At 38.3% G+C, this 16981-nt stretch overlaps 1 long non-coding RNA gene across 1 annotated transcript; it reads right to left on the bottom strand.

The window, feature by feature from the left end:
• Positions 1-433: 433 nt before the first annotated feature.
• LOC117518990 lies at positions 434-14992 on the bottom strand. Its single transcript, XR_004563133.1, has 4 exons — positions 14982-14992; positions 14741-14747; positions 6405-6410; positions 434-670 (listed from the first exon to the last, which is right to left on the bottom strand). It is a non-coding gene; the product is annotated as an uncharacterized LOC117518990 (long non-coding RNA).
• Between the last annotated feature and the right edge of the window lie 1989 nt (positions 14993-16981).

Here is a 16981-nt window from a genome sequence, read left to right as displayed (position 1 = left end):
CTTGAAGATTTATCTTTATTGTGAATTACTGAACTAATATTTAGTTGTACAACCATTGTTTCTGAGAACTGCTTCACATCTGTGTTGCATGGAGTTGACCAACGTCTGGCACCTGTGAACAGGTATTCCAGCCCAGGCTGACTGGACTACATCCCACAGTTCCTCTGCATTTCTTGGCTTTGCCTCAGAAACAGTATTTTTGATATCACCCCTCAGGTTTTTTTGTTTTTTTGTTTTATTGGATTAAGGTCCTGGGTTTGGGCTGGCCACTCCATAAAATTAATCTTGTTGGTCTGGAACCAAGATGGTGCTCACTTGCTGTTGTGTTTGGGGTCGTTGTCTTGTTGAAACACCCGTTTTGAAAGGCATTTCCTCTTTGGCATAAGGCAACATGACCTCTTCAAGTATTTTGATGTTTTCAAACGGATCCCCGGTATGCACTAAATAGGCCCGACATCACAGTATGAGAAACATCCCCATATCATGATGCTTGCTCCACCATGCTTCACTGTCTTCACAGTGTACTGTGGTTTCAATTCAGTTTTGGGGGGTCGTCTGACAAATTGTCTACAACCCAGAGACCCAAAAAGAACATTCTTTCATCAATCCACAAAATGTTGCGCCATTGCTCTTTAGGCCAGTCAGTGTGTTCTCTGGCAAATTATAACCTCTTCAGCACACAGAATTTTTTCAGCAGTGGGACTTTGCCGGGGCTTTTTGGCCATAGCTTGGCTTCACATAAGTGTTTTCTACTTGTTTCAGTACTCACAGGTAACTTTAGACCTTCTTTGATAACCCTCGAGCTGATCATTGGCTGAGTCTTTGAATGGTAACGACTGTCTGTTCTTTGATAAATTTGAATGGCAGTTTTCCGTATTCTTCCGTATTTTCCTGGTTTCTGTTGCCATTTGAAAACATTTGAGTTCATGTTATGAACAGCCTATCATTTTCTGCATTTCTTTATATGGTTTCCCTCTCCAATCAACTTTTTAATCAAAGTACGCTGTTCTTCTGAACAATGTGTGAAACGACCCGTTTTACTCAGATTTTCAGACAGAAATGCACGACAACCAGCATGTACAACATTTGCTGCCTTCATCTTTAAATAAAGTCCATCTGTTTGACACTTGCATTTTCATAGAAAGAAAAAAATGCAGTTTTTCTTCACTTTCTGTAAAGTAATAACAAAGGATAAATCTTTCTTCATGTTTTCATTTTTAATAGAATGTGCAATGTTCCCAATGCATTTGTGTGTAAGAAAAAAAAAAAAACTATTTTAAGGATATTGAGCTTCAATTACTTTTTTAAAACACTATTTTAAAAAATCAACTCTATTGGTATTGCAGTTTTTTGTACTCACTATTACCTGTATCTGTATTGCCCCCACCACTCCCCACCAAAGAAAAAAAAAAAATCCATCTACCGGACTCTAGTTTTTAGTGCACTGAAAACTGCATGTTGTTCACTTGCTGTGCTGGAAGATGGATGCACAAAACCAGCATGGGCTCCAACAGCAAAGTGGTTGGTGCAGTTTAACTCAGGCATTTGGAGAGGGCACCTGTGTGCACGTGTATGATTGTGCATGTGTGTCAGGCTACATGCACGTGCATATAATTCTCATGCCTTGCTGTAATGATGTAGAAAGGATTTGGTTTATGTCTAAAGCCCTCAGGGCAGACACGGGGCACGGGGAAGGGCTGGCAATTTGCATGTTATTACTGCATATTCATGACTAATTTTGTTAGCCTTGCCTAATAGGTTTGAGTGACAGCTTGAGAAATCGAGAGCCTGCGTAAATATCACACACACTTAGGGTGACACACACTTGGGTTGCCCTGCTCTCTCGATGCAGTAATCATAACAACACTTAGCAGCTGTAAATATGAATTTGGTGTTCATCTGTTGCTTTGACATCATGTCATTTGTTTTGCATTTTTATACAGCAGCATAGCAAAACACATACTCCTGATGTAAAATACACAGACATAAATCATTTTGCTGTTTGAATCATTGCATATATCGATATCATGTTACATATTGTTGTATTTATTGTTAAAGTATGTTACCCATTGTAACAAATGCAGCAACATATTCTGCATTAATAGTAAACTGGAAACATAGAAATAATGCAGGGTTAACCCATCTTATGTTTTTTTTTCTTTTGTTTTTTGGTTTGATATTAAGGCTTGTATATGCATATTTAAATATATATATATATATTGGGGGAGGTGATGGTCTAGAGGTTAAGGTGTTGGGTTTGAGTCCAGAAGATCATGGGTTCAAATCCCCGCCTGACTGGAAAATCACTAAGGGCCCTTGGGCAAGGCCTTTAATCTCCTATTGCTCCCGGTGTGTAGTGAGCACCTTGTGTGGCAGCACCCTGACATCGGGGTGAATCTGAGGCATAATTGTAAAGCGCTTTGAGCGTCTGATGCAGATGGAAAAGCGCTATATAAATGCAGTCCATTTATATATATATCTATATATATAAATATATATATATATTGCCATGGAGATGTTATATTTGGTTATTGTTTGTGGTATTACACACTATGTATGCATGTGAACACTGTGAAGCCCCTTCATTGTTCAGGTGAAAATAAAGGTGAAATTGATCATAGTTTTTCCTGTTACAAAACCTTTTTAATTTTTAACTTCTTTCGAGTTCAGATCTGAGCCTTTCCTCTCAAAAGCATCTTATGAACTTTTGTGTTTGTTTTCCACCAGACCCATCAAAAAGTTGTGGAATCCAACAAAATGTATTCTTGACATAGTCCTGAGTTGTGTAGCATTGCTACATTAACATGGCAACTGCGAAAAACATACGAGGTTGGTGGCATTAATCATGTTTGTTCAAGAACTATCAAGAAAAATGTGTTCAATTTTGGGGCAGCTTCAGTCAAAGGGGTGGGGGAAGATAACATTTACTTCTTGATGACAATGCTGCAAGCCTGTCCTACTTGCATAACTAACTATTGGCATGATTATAGGTTGGGGGAAAAGACTAGAGTGGACATCACGCTTATTGCTGTGATTATTTTTGGTCGCTATCTTGTATCAGGAATTACTTTGGCATTTTGTGGTGAAAACTGATTTTGGAAACTGAATCCACTAACTTTGTCTTTAAATAACTCTATATGAGAAAAGTGATTTTCGTAACTGTACTTGCACATTCTAACTGAATTTGTATTGCAGTGATTGCTTCAAACTTTCAGTTGCTTTCAGTTTTGACTCATGCAAAAGTTGTTGTATTTTTATTATTCTGATTCAGAATTGGAGTCATTCAGTCAGCCAGTAGACTGGATTACCTACTGCACCCTTCCCTAAACCTTTGTGGTATAAGCAGTTTGCTTTTTTTTTTTTTTTTTTACATTTTGTAACTTCATTCCAAAATTTAACAACAAAAAAAGTGGCCCAAGCTAATGTTACTGACTGATTCAACCAAATACTAGTCCCTTGACCGCTGATCTAATTGCCTTTTGGGGGTGGTTCTGTCTGAAAGTGTGGAAATGTTAGTAACCAAATGATAATGTGCTTCTTAAGTGTCTGTCAGACTATGATGGGTTAAGGAAACATATGAGTAACGTATACAAAATTTTGATGTGTTTGTATCTGTTTCTGTTTTGTACTTTTCTTATTTCTGAAATGCGTTCCTTGTCAGCTGATCTCCGACAAGGCCATTGGAAAGTTTTGTGCGTGCTTAAAACTTTGAGCAGACATGAGACTGAGGGCTTTGCTGGTGGTTGCACATTTGTTTACCGTTTTGTCCTCTACTTCTGTTTTGGAGGTTTGCTACTGTGTCTGGTTCAGTAGAGGTGTGATCGCGGAGTGCGCATCAGTCAAAATACAAGGATGAAGCTGGATTAATCTTGACTGTATTTATTGTAGCTTGTTACAGGATATATGCATGTGTAGGTGTGTGGTTCTGTAAACAAAGAAATAAACAGAATATTAGAAATATAATATAAATTACAACCTGTACATAAATGATATAACATCACAAAATGTTCTAATGGTAATGCAAGAATATAATAATAAAACTCTAAACCAATAATAATAAAGTTCAGGCACTTTACGGCCATTTGGAAAGGGGGTAGGCCTCATAGCCTCCACTACTAATGGGCTATTAGCTAATAATAAAACAAGCAACACTCATATACATCCCAAAACACTCATAAACGTACATAATTACTACTTCTATACATAAATCAACTTTACACGTCAGAAACCCCCAAAACTATGTCTAAATAATATTAAAAGGTACATGGAGAAAATGGAGAATAGCTTAGCATTAGCACTAAAGCTAACATAGGTATAAACACAGATTACACACCCCAGAATGACCTAAACCGTTCACATAGCACACTGAACCCAACAATGACACCCACCTATCTCAAGGACGCACACAATAACACACAACTTATTGCTGAGGGGACATGCAACCACCTCTGATGCACAGGTAACACTGAATAACTCTGTGCACTGTTCTCTGCTCTTAAAACGGCCGCGCCACCTAGTGGTCAGACTAAGTACTGCATCCTAATATAACTACAATGCAGTCCTGCCTTCATAACAACTTCCTTATTACTTCTATGATACTCATGCATTCATATCTTGTGGTTGTCTGATGTTTCAAACTAGGCTTCTGATCGGCCAAAGCTCCAGTGCAGGGTGTGAATTCAGCACCAGGGGAGAGAGGACAGTTCCAGCCGCATCAACATGAAGCACGGCTGTTAATTTACCAAAGGTGAGATTGAAGAAAAACACAGTTGTATGCTTTTTTTTCTGGACATCAGAGCGCATTTGGCGGATTCTCTTGGTGAGAAGGGACCACAGAGAAAGAACATTGTTTACTGTCCTCACCATTGCAACCACACTGAACACTGGCACAGTGGAGAGGATGCTGTTAGCACACGGACATAGTGAGGAAGTATGGCATCGTGATCCCTATTCTATCTATTTTGTGCCTATTCTAGCCACATTTATACTGCGGCGAGTTCCACTCAAATCTGGCTGCCCCCAACGTGTGTGTGTCGCCATTGAAAATGTGACATCATCCGTTTATCAGAGCCCCAAATCCACTGGAGACCGACAGGGTAAGCGATATTTGGCACTGGACAAATTGTTTCAGTTCATTACTAGTCAGTTGTGACAACACCTTTAGCATTACTTCACTGCATTGTTAAGATGTACTACTTATGTAAATATGTGACCGTTATTTAGCCAATAAGACATGCTAATGTTAGCATGATAGCAAAATGAACGGTCATTCTTTTGCGCACTCCAGGTTGAAATGTGGATTCCACAGTTACTGACTTCTGCAACAACTGGTTTTAAAAGAGCTGTATTCATCAAAGAAAAAGCATAGTTGCTCCATTTACAGATGGATACAGTTTGCGTTGTTATAAGAGAAGAGCAGCAACACTCTTAAGATGTAGCTTGTGACTTTTTTGTTAATATTGAGAGCAAGCTTCTTCCTTCCATTTAAATAGTTTTATAGTACCACTGAGGAAGGTTTTATCCTTTGGTGAAGTTGGAGATTGAAATGTGTTGATGGTTTTATCAAATCAATGCACATCTTCAGGGAATGAGTTCTCTTCTGATGCACTTTATTTGAAGAAAGAATCCCTCAGTAAAGTGATGTCAGTTAGTCAGTATAAAAAAGTGAATTAATGGTGCCACAGCACAGTTTCTGATTGTTTTCCACAGACAGACACAGACTATAATCTAACACTTCTCACTTCCCTCTGTGGCTTTGGGTTTATTTGACTGAAAAGATTATTTTTCTTTTTTCCTTCCAGAAGTGAAAGATTTAACTCTCAGCGCTCTCTAACCACTTGTGTGTCACTTTTATCAAACCTTTCCTGCTTTCTGAATGTGCAGACACACTTGATCAAAAGTGAGTTTAACATTTTTTAATCTGTGCAAAGTTTCATCAGAATAACTCATCTCATGAGGCTTGTAAATATATGAAATTATGTGCAGGAATGTGAGCGGCACCACACTGTGATTTTTATTTTTTTCCCCATTTTTTTTCTTACTTTTTCCCATCTTGGTTGTATGACAGCTGTCACTGGTGACTCAGAAGGGTGTCGGGGCAGAGTTGACATATTTTCACTGCTGGGAAATGCATACATATATCAACAGCTGATGCTGTCACCAAACACACATTTTACCAGGATCAGCATCCATTTGCTACTTTAGAATTAAAACGTTTTATTAATCATACGTTGCTTCAGACACATAAGGTGAGAAATGCATGTTTCTCAACTCGTTTAAAATGCATCATATAAATATTTAAATACGCTTTAACGGTGTTCAGCCTGTTATATTTTTGAATAGGTGTCTGGTATTTCCGTACTGCATATTTCTAAATTCATATTATGAAGCCCTCAACTGGTAACTTTTTTCTTCTCCAGACTGTGCCATCATTTGCTGCATTTAAAAATAAGGGCAACAGGAAATATCAGCGCCAGATACAAGCTTCCGTTTAAATTGAGCTGGTCCTCATATGTAACATAAGTGGAAGCTAAAATTTTTCATTTACCAGTATTCTTACTGCAGTTTGAGACACCTTGTGTTTTTCCTGGATTAAATTTTTTTGTGTGTATATGATTGCTTGGTGCATTAGGGAAAAAAGATAAATGTAAAAAAAAAAAAGGAAGCAAATTTGATGTTTCAGTCAAGATGGAAAGCAACTGACTTTCTTACTTTTATTTGCTATTCTAGTAAATGAACTGAAATTGCATAAAATATATTTGGAATTGTTTAATAACTCCTGTTAAATAAACTTTGTTTGGTGTACCTGGAAACAGCATTGACACCAAGGATTTCAGCTTCAGTGCCACCTGTCACAAGTGATGGAACTAAAAATTTAAATACAGTTCAAGGAAAACACACGTCTATGCCATTATTGAAGTTGCACACGTGTATCAAATGTTCGATAAAAATATATTTATCAGCATTAACCCATTTACAATAGAATCTTTAATACAATCCTTAGTTAATACAATATTTGCCGCATACTACAATCACATGCAGAGCTGTGATATTGTGTACAGTATTGTTGTGATGCATAATGTATTCAAACTAGATATATGAAGTACATTTTTGCAGTTTTTAACTTTGGTATGTTTAATTAGTAGTTTCCAACATATATTTACATTTTTTTCATCCCATTACAAAATAAAGGGACACAGAGTCCAAATAATTTCCAGTCATTTCAAATTCAGTCACTCTTTCATCTACAAATTCATTTAGACTGTATGTGAGATCGGTCAATTCAGACTTTCCTGCATTATTTCAGGCTTCCTTGCAGTACTATAACTAGTACATTTGGAAAAGCTTGAGTTCTTTGCTTTTTAAGGCTCTACAAGAAAAGTATTAAGATAATTCAACTGTTAAAATTTTACTGAATAAATTATAATTCCTGGAGTATTAGCATTTTTTTTAACAGAAATTCAGTCAGTTGTAAGCTTATTAGGCAATGGCTATGTCACCAGTAATCATGCATATTTTCTTCAGTTGTATTTTTTCATGGTGTATTTTTCTTTTTTTAAGTGACTTTAAGATAATAAGAATAGAAGACTGTTTAGTTTCCCATCGTGTATTGGTTTTAATCCATCTTTGTACCAATGTATCTGTGCTAACTAATGCAACAAAGTGATATGAATTCCATGTGATTCTTTTGATTGTATTAATTACTGTTACAACTTTTAGTATTGTCACTGTAATTCACACTGTGTTAAATTGCATTTGTTAAGTAAATTGTTGATGATCAACAGTTTTGCTCTACTTCTGGTTATTTGGCCCAGATTACAGCAGTCAAAAGACCTTAAAATCCAGGTAGAAACCAAAGACATGAACACTGGTTTGGAGAAAACACTCAAAGTGAATTCACACCTAAAGAAAGAGGTAACTACTTGTCCTGGTTTCTCTTCATTATTGCACATCCCCATCATCTCTTCTTGAACCTTTGCATGACCAAGTGGGGGCATTTGTGACTCCAGCCAAATATTTATTTGCCATTGTGATATTTTTAATCAGAAAAATGTCAGATCATGAATTTGTCAATCTACTTATCCTACAGTTTCTCTGATTTTTTTTTTTTTTTTTTAATAGGAATTGTAACATTGGTGTGGCAAGAATAACAAAGTTATGGAGGGTCATTTATGACCCCCTAAAGATATGTATGTTTTAACGGTACAGGCTTTGAATTTATCATCAGTAATTAATTATATAACATTTAAAAATATGTCATCAATAAAGAAAGCAGTGTAGATATGATAATGGAAAGTGTACCTTCCTGTACCTTTGGTGGTACAGGAACCACCAAATGTCATCTCAGGAAAAGGCACGGAAAAATATAAACTGTTGTATAAGTCTCTGCAGCACTGTATAGACCTTTGTGATGTCATAAGAGGAAGATGTAAAAGGATAAAGGAAGCGATCACAGGAGAGATTTTTTTTTTAAGTGTAACTAAGTCTGCTTCAGATGTATTCATATTGTCCCTGACTACAAAACTGAATCAAAATCCATCCTCTGCATTTTGAGACATCAAGTAAACATTCAAACAAAGCAGTCTGTTTACTTGCGCCCTCTGTCATTGTTGTCTCTTCATCCATAATGCCATTTCGGGAATATTTATGGTAGCACCTTCTCAAATTTGAGGTTTTGCACAAAACAACTGAAGATGTTAATTTTGATTTTTTATAATTGTGAGTGGTAACTCATACTCAACTTATTTGAGTCCTCATGTTAATGATAATAGCAATAGACAGGTTAATGATAGCAGAAGTCATTTGTTGCGGCTCAGATTTCAGATTTAATATTGATATTTGTTCTGAAGGTTCTCACTTCGGATATTGTCTCTACTTTAATAAAAACAAAAATCTTAAAAATAAGGCAACCATATTATGTCTGTTTTGGCAGAAATTACTTCACCTTTGGTTTTGAAAAAGGCAAGATAAAGTTGTAAGACTGACATGAAGTGACTTTTAAAGGCGGTGTTTGTTTTTTTTTGGGGGGGGGGGTTGCTCTGTGCTTGTTACTGTTCAGAACCCTGTCTGAGAGGTGGGGAAGTCATTCTTTTACAATATTGCTTTGGCAGCTGTGCTGGGAGCTCTCTGTGTGCAGCCAGGTTTAACAGGAGGCTGGGGCGCGTGTGATGAATTACCAGCATATCTCAGGGCCCTGGGTAACAAACATGGCGTTGCCGGCTGGGATTAAAAGGCAGAGGGCTTTTTTTTTTTTTACGGCCTTCCCACACCTCCTTACAGGGTGTCACTAAATTATACCCACTGCTGTTTTACTGTCTGCTGCGGCTTACGGTTAAGACGCACATAAACACACACACACACGCCGGCAGAAATGCACACTGCGTCTGCGGTGAACCTGGGCTTGTTGGTTGTTTATGTGTGTTGACTTATTGTTTGTTTCTGCTGCTTGTGAGTTGACTCATTTGCACCACCACTAATTAGCGGTTTGTGTGATTACAGAGCCTCAGAGAAGCGAGTGGAGTAACTGCAGCTTGTTCTGTTAATCATATTTTCAACAAATGTGGACCCCCCCCCCCCCCCCCCCCACACACACACACACACACACACACACACACACACACCCTGGCTTGTTTTTTTTTTTTTTCTGTTTAACTGGACGTCTGCTCACATGTGCTGACACAGCAGCCACACAGCCTTGTTAAAGGTGATTAATACAGAAGTTAATCATGAAAATAGGCTTGCAATAAATTAACTTTAATTATCAAATAACCTGATTATATTCCAGACCAACTTAGTCCATGAGAATCAAAATGAATGTCCGTTTGAATGTTTTGGAGCGTAAGTGGATATGTTCAACACTTCAAAGCCCAGAGTATTTGGTTTACAGGAGCACTCAGAGTGCATATTCTTCTGCCAGCCATTATGTCCATCTGCCGACAGAGGATGGTGTTGGAATTCTGACACTTCCGGCTCTGAAACCTGCCAGGTTTAGATTTCAGTATGTGTCTGCTAGTATGGGATCACATGGCCACCATTCTTAAATCCCTTCACTAGTTTCCTAGCATTGGTTCCCAACCCCAGACCTCAGGAACCCAGAATCTGTACATTTGATGGTCTTTGGGTCAGAGGTGATTCATTTTCTGCCACAGAGGTTATGGATTTGATCGTCTGTTTGTTTGCCACAACAGTTACTCAAAATAGGCTGATTGGTACTTATGAAATGTGACAGAACAATGAAACGTGGGCAAGAAAGAAATCAAACACGTTATGTATAATAGCAATGTTTGTAAATCGATTGCAGTGCTGGGGTGTAGTTTATATAGTTGGACGGGTTGAAATATTGGTTTGTTCATGTCGTTGAAGGCCACGTCGCTTGTTTCTGGAGGTTTGCATTGTTTGAGTGTCCCTATTTGTTTGGAGTTTCCAGTTTATTTTTATTTATTTACTTAGTTTGAGGTAAGTTACATTTGATATTATGGCTTCTATCTTCAGTGATATTACACTTCTGAATCTGAATCTGAATCAGAATAGCCTTTATTGTCATTGTAATTTGCATTACAACGAGATTTGAGTGCAACTTCAAAAAGGTGCTTTCCGTGGTGCGAGTAATTTTTAGCCAATATAAAAGATAGTGAAATTTAACAGTAAATTATTTAGAGTATATGTACAACTAATATAAACATAAGGCAAAATAAAATAAAATTAAATGTGGACCAAGTAGAATGTAAAATGAGAATTTTATACAACTGTGGAATCATATTGCAGAGTAAAATTGCACATGGTTTACAGATATTGCACAAAAAAATTGAAAGGTGCAGATTAGAGTGATTTGTTATTGTTCAGTGCAGTGATCGCTCTTTCCTCTTGGACATTTTACTGCAGGTAAGGTTTCATAATGGCCAAGGCATCTGGATCGGGGTTCTTGATTTTAATATATATCCTGATTAACCACTCTGCAAATCTGGATGAAATGATGCAGATGAATTTTGTCTAACATTTTGCTAATCTTTATTAACATGAATCTAGTCTGCAGCCTCTGATTGCTCTGATTTGGCATCTTGTGATAATTGCATGTGATTGCATGTAACCGTGGATCAGTAATCATCATCGGAGTAAACTGATTCACTTGAACTTTATTCGTGTTTGTTTTTTGTGTCACAGGTGTTGGAAGGCAGAGACCAGCCGGTGAGCCTGCAGGAGGAGCTGTTTTGTCTGCAGCAGATCCAGAAAGACAACATGATGAGCCGTACCTCTGCATCACCAAACTGAAGGGCAACATTCAGCTGCTGCAGATGCTTACGTGTATATGATTATCGGTTGATGTTGAGACCGGTTTCACAGAATGTCACCGCTCTCCTTTTATATTCTCTGTCTTTAGCTGTTTACGCTGAATGAAAGGGTGAGGGAGCTGCAGGAGCTGAAATAAAAAAAGAACAATGGAGGCAAAGAGAAGCTAAACTGACACTGACATATGAAGAGGAGCAGAAAAAAGTAGAGGAGAAAAAGAGGCAACAGCAATGGGAAAGAGAGGAGGAGCTGATGAACATGGCAGAGGAGTGGAAGAGAAGATGTGAGAATGAGAGGCTCACACTTGAGCTGCTGAAAAGTAGGCTGAGAAGACTTCCTTCTTGAATTCTGAGGTGAGTAACTAAATACATGTTCTGCTGTATTTTCCAGATTATATGTCACCCCAGAGTATTTTAGTCACCTCTTATATTAAAAAAAAGTGTCACAAAGGGTTGGGGGGGCATAGAAGCCACATCGGTCTCTAAGGTGTATATATTTTTGTAACATGGTGTTACTGCTTCATGTAACAAGAAGCAAAATGATTTTAATCTGTGCATTATTTATATATAATGCTAACACACTGTTAGTGAGGAGAAGCTAACGGGGTACTGAATGTTATTGTACGAGGCACAATTGCTTCTTGTTGCCACTGAACAGACAATATCGGAGCTAAATGTGTACACATTTACATCACTAAATGTAAATAAACTTTTTAAAATTACCAAATATACATCTAGCCTTAACCTAGCCTAGTCCTTGTTCTCTGTTGTGGTGGTGGCTGTCCCACAAAATTCAAGCGTTGAGTGCCGGGTAGAAGTTTGCTGTCAAAGACCCAGTGCGTGCACTTCATTCAGACCAGTGAACAGGAACGGTGTTCAGTTGTCACATGTGGAGATGATGCCACCTGGTGACTGTAGATGATAATGTAGTGTATTTCTGACATAAAGTGCTTTGAAATATAAGTCAATGTGCTAATTAAAGTGCAGGAAATATGTCATCTGTCCAAAGTTAAGATTTACAAACACAAGATTCAGTTACTACCCAGACAGCAGACGTACATCTCGGCAATATCAGCTTTAGATTGTACATCAGGCTTTGTTTCAGACTGATCGGTCGGCCAGTAGTCGATGCTGCAGTTCACCTAACCTGCATGTCTTTGGATGTGGTAGGAAACCGGAGCAAAGAACATGCAAACGTCACACAGAAAGACCACAGGCGGGAATCGATCCCATGACCTTCTTGCTGTGAGATAACACTGATAACCACTAATCCACCATGCTGCCCATGAACTGAATGAATTTAATTTATTTTGCACAAAAAAATGTATTTCGCACAAATCACAGACACACACAAAGAAAATAAACCACAGTTTGCAATTGCTTAGTCCACCTACAACAGTTTATCTTATTATGATTTATGAGTGTTAATAGTGTGATCACCTATTTAATCTTTAAGTGGCAACAGTTGATTGGCAGCCAGATGAGGTGGATGACGGTGAAGGACTGAACTCTTCCTGACCCTGACTGTAAGCCAGTAAACACACACTGCCTGGCATCCATGCATGTCAAGAGTTAAGGATGGAGAAAAGTTCAGACTGAAAGTCAGCTGACATCAAAGACGTACAGATACACACAGTACGAAAGGGAGAACAGCACACACACTCAGGACGTGTCAATCAATCAGGGCTGCTGTCTCTCACACACTCTGCATACACGTTTCGCTGCACTGGGGATCCTCTGAGTTGGGGTGTAGTTAACATCTGTTTTATTCTTATGGCTGTGATGTTTTGATTTAATAACAAAAGCAGGAACTCTTATTTTGGTTAACGCCTTTCTGTTTTTGCTATTTGTAGGTGTAAGACCTTCTCCGCAGCCCGAGCTGCCGCTGATAACTACACAGGTTCATTTGGTAGCATCTTTTGTTGATGTCAGTAAACTACTGGATAATAAGTAGTTATTGTTTTCTCGCTGTATTTTTTTTTTTTTTTTACAGCTGTTGAGAGGCTCATATTAGAGCAACTTGGAGACCTCCAGTGGAACACATAATGACGCTGCTGCAGAAGTCACAGAAGACAAGATCCTGATGATGAGGAGCCCAACACCATCCTCCCCATTGTTTCTCTCCAGGATCTGGAGCTTCTTGACTAGAGAGGGCTGCAGCACAGCAGGTTTAAACAGCGTGCGGTACAGTGTGTCACTTCAGTGCTGTGCAGTGAGATAAGATCTACAGTAGTGTTCAGAATAATAGTAGTGCTATGTGACTAAAAATATTAATCCAGGTTTTGAGTATATTTCTTATTACATGGGAAACAAGGTACCAGTAGATTCAGTAGATTCTCACAAATCCAACAAGACCAAGCATTCATGATATGCACACTCTTAAGGCTATGAAATTGGGCTATTAGTAAAAAAGTAGAAATAATAGTAGCATCATCATAATAATAATAATAATAGCATCTGCTGTGGACGCTACAAACTCAAAACTATTATGTTCAAACTGCTTTTTTAGCAATCCTGTGATTCACTAAACTAGTATTTAGTTGTATAACCACATTTTTTTATGATTTCGTCACATCTGCAAGGCATTAATTTTGTTGGTTTGGAACCAAGATTTTGCTCATTTACTAGTGTGCTTGGGGTCATTGTCTTGTTGAAACACCCATTTCAAGGGCATGTCCTCTTCAGCATAAGGCAACATGACCTCTTCAAGTATTTTGACATATCCAAACTGATCCATGATACCTGGTATGCGATATATAGGCCCACCACCATAGTAGGAGAAACATGCCCATATCATGATGCTTGCACCACCATGCTTCACTGTCTTCACTGTGAACTGTGGCTTGAATTCAGAGTTTGGGGGTTGTCTCACAAACTGTCTGCGGTCCTTGGACCCAAAAAGAACAGTTTTACTCTCATCAGCCCAAAAGCTATTCCTCCATTTCTCTTTAGGCCAGTTGATGTGTTCTTTGGCAAATTGTAACCTCTTCTGCACATGTCTTTTATTTAACAGAGGGACTTTGCGGGGGATTCTTGCAAATAAATTAGCTTCACACAGGCGTCTTCTAACTGTCACAGCACTTACAGGTAACTCCAGACTGTCTTTGATCATCCTGGAGCTGATCAGTGGGTGAGCTTTTGCCATTCTGGTTATTATTCTATCCATTTTGATGGTTGTTTTCTGTTTTCTTCCACGCATCTCTGTTTTTTTTTGTCAATTTTAAAGCATTGGAGATCATTGTAGATGAACAGCCTATAATTTTTTCCACCTGCTTATAAGTTTTCCCCTCTCCAATCAACTTTTTAATCAAACAACGCTGTTCTTCTGAACAATGTCTTGAACGTCCCATTTTCCTCAGGCTTTCAAAGAGAAAAGCATGTTCAACAGGTGCTGGCTTCATCCTTAAATAGGGGACACCTGATTCACACTTGTTTGTTCCACAAAATTGACAAACTCACTGACTGCCACACTACTATTATTGTGAACACCTTCTTTTCTACTTTTTTTTTACTAATAGCCCAATTTCATAGCCTTAAGAGTGTGCATATCATGAATGCTTGGTCTTGTTGGATTTGTGAGAATCTACTGAATCTACTGGTACCTTGTTTCCCATGTAACAATAAGAAATATATTCAAATCCTGGATTAATCTTTTTAGTCACACAGCACTACTATTATTCTGAACACTACTGTAACTGGGACTTTGTTTAGTTGACTGCATTCTTCACAAGTACAGACGGGGGTGAAAGTGATGTTCCAAAGTCGTTTTGATGCCTCTGTCCTCTTCCACCACAGTTGGTTGGTGGAAGAGGACAGAGAGGGTTGTTGAGTAGTGATTTGATGCATCAAGACCATTTGGCTGAAAGGGCTCAAGATATAATCAGGAGACCACACAGATTGTTCGGTTTAAGCAAAATGAATATTTATTAAAATAATCCTTGCATAAGTCAGTGTGGCTGAAAGGAATTCCAACATTTGAGGGGTTTCTGGCAGGAACTTTGCAGTGAGGTAATTTTTCCGGCATGGTGATTATTGTACTTTGCTGTATTTAAGGTGTGTCCAGGGCCTTTGATGATTACTTTGTGGATGTACACAGTTTATTTGCAATCATTTCATTCTATGATAGTCGTGTATGGAGGCCTTATTTGAGGTGGGTGTGGTGTGACACCCTTCAGTACTCGATCAAATCTTTTTTGCATCCTTGGACATGCAGCAGGGGTTCGCATGTGTTGGGTCATCCCTGAATGCCCTTTTTCAAATGTTGGTACTCCTTTGTTTGTTCAGAATGTTGTGTGGCCTGTGGGTCTGTATACTGGGGACTGGTAAATGGACAGAATTAAATAACAATGACTAGACCATCATGACATGTGGAAAAGAAATGTGATATCGCTTGATTAATTGAAATACAGTCATACACCTTCATTTAAGATTGCAAAGCTGTCTTTGTCAGGGGGCAGTTCGGTCAAAAAACAAACAAAAAACAGTTTGGAGGGTGTGGCAAGGCGTTACAGCACAGCCTGCCACTCAACTAACCTGGTGTAGGAGACGTGACAAAGCGGGCTTAAAGGATATCCCCATCCACGAAGTACTGCTGTGTAAGTCCCATGAGGTGTTAACAGTGTTTTAATTTTCAGCACTAAACTCAAACACTCTCTAATCCAGAGCCAAATATTAGATTTTGATGGAGTGTTTCTGTCTTCATGTCTTCTCTTTAGCCTCTGCTCTGGAGGATGCCACTGAGGCAGATGTTGAGGCAGCAGTGTGACACGGGCTTCACCTGAGCCAGGACAGGACAGGAGGGTGGAGGCGCAGACTTGAGTCTTAAAGGTAAGACTATTGACAGAGCTATAGCTGGTGCTACAGCTTTTACTAGTGATAATGAAGTGCATTTTGAAATGTTACTATGTAAATATAAACATCTCAGAAATCTATATTATAATAGCCAAGTTGCCTCTGTGTGTGTGCATGTGTATGGCTTTGATTATATACACACTGTTATTATTATTATTTATTATTATTATTATTATTATTTTATTTCTACTTCTATTTTCTCATTAGATTTTAAAAGAACCACAATGAAAATCAGTGTTTTCACTTTCGTGTGTCATCCATGTTTTTTAAACATATTTGCAATTATATATTGTACTTACATTGAACTTAAAATCACTCACCGCACTCACGCTTTTAATATAAAGATGACTTACCGCCCCCTGCTGGAATGGCGTGTGAGTCCAGAAAGTAGTTGGCAACATCCATTGTTCCATTTTCGCAGCATTCATCCTTGACCAAAAATACATAAGCATACCAAATGGCAAACTTCAGCTCTCCACAGTTTCTCTGTGATTGAAGTTGCACGCACTCATGCACACACAGCTGCTTTTAATTTTACAAACAAAGACAGTGGTAGAAGACATTAAAAACACATTCCACTCATGGTACCAACATGAAACTGAACTCACTCATGGTAAGAGCAACATGAGACTTATCTAAACTGACTAAACCAATTGAGCTACAAAAACACAATAAATCAAACAACACTAACAACACTGTTAAAGTAACGTAAACCACAATAACAACATTTAAAACCTCAAAACCCCAAACTCCCATGGTACATTGCAGCACAATGTCCATTGTTTATTGGTTAGGTAAAATTTCCAATTTCTACAAACATATTTGTCCCATCAATTTTCTGTTTT

The sequence above is a fragment of the Thalassophryne amazonica genome, chromosome 1, assembly GCF_902500255.1.
Source record: "Thalassophryne amazonica chromosome 1, fThaAma1.1, whole genome shotgun sequence".
NCBI classification, from domain to species: Eukaryota; Metazoa; Chordata; class Actinopteri; order Batrachoidiformes; family Batrachoididae; genus Thalassophryne; species Thalassophryne amazonica.
Note: the sequence above shows the minus strand (reverse complement) of the source record. Positions and strands in the feature narration are given on the sequence as shown.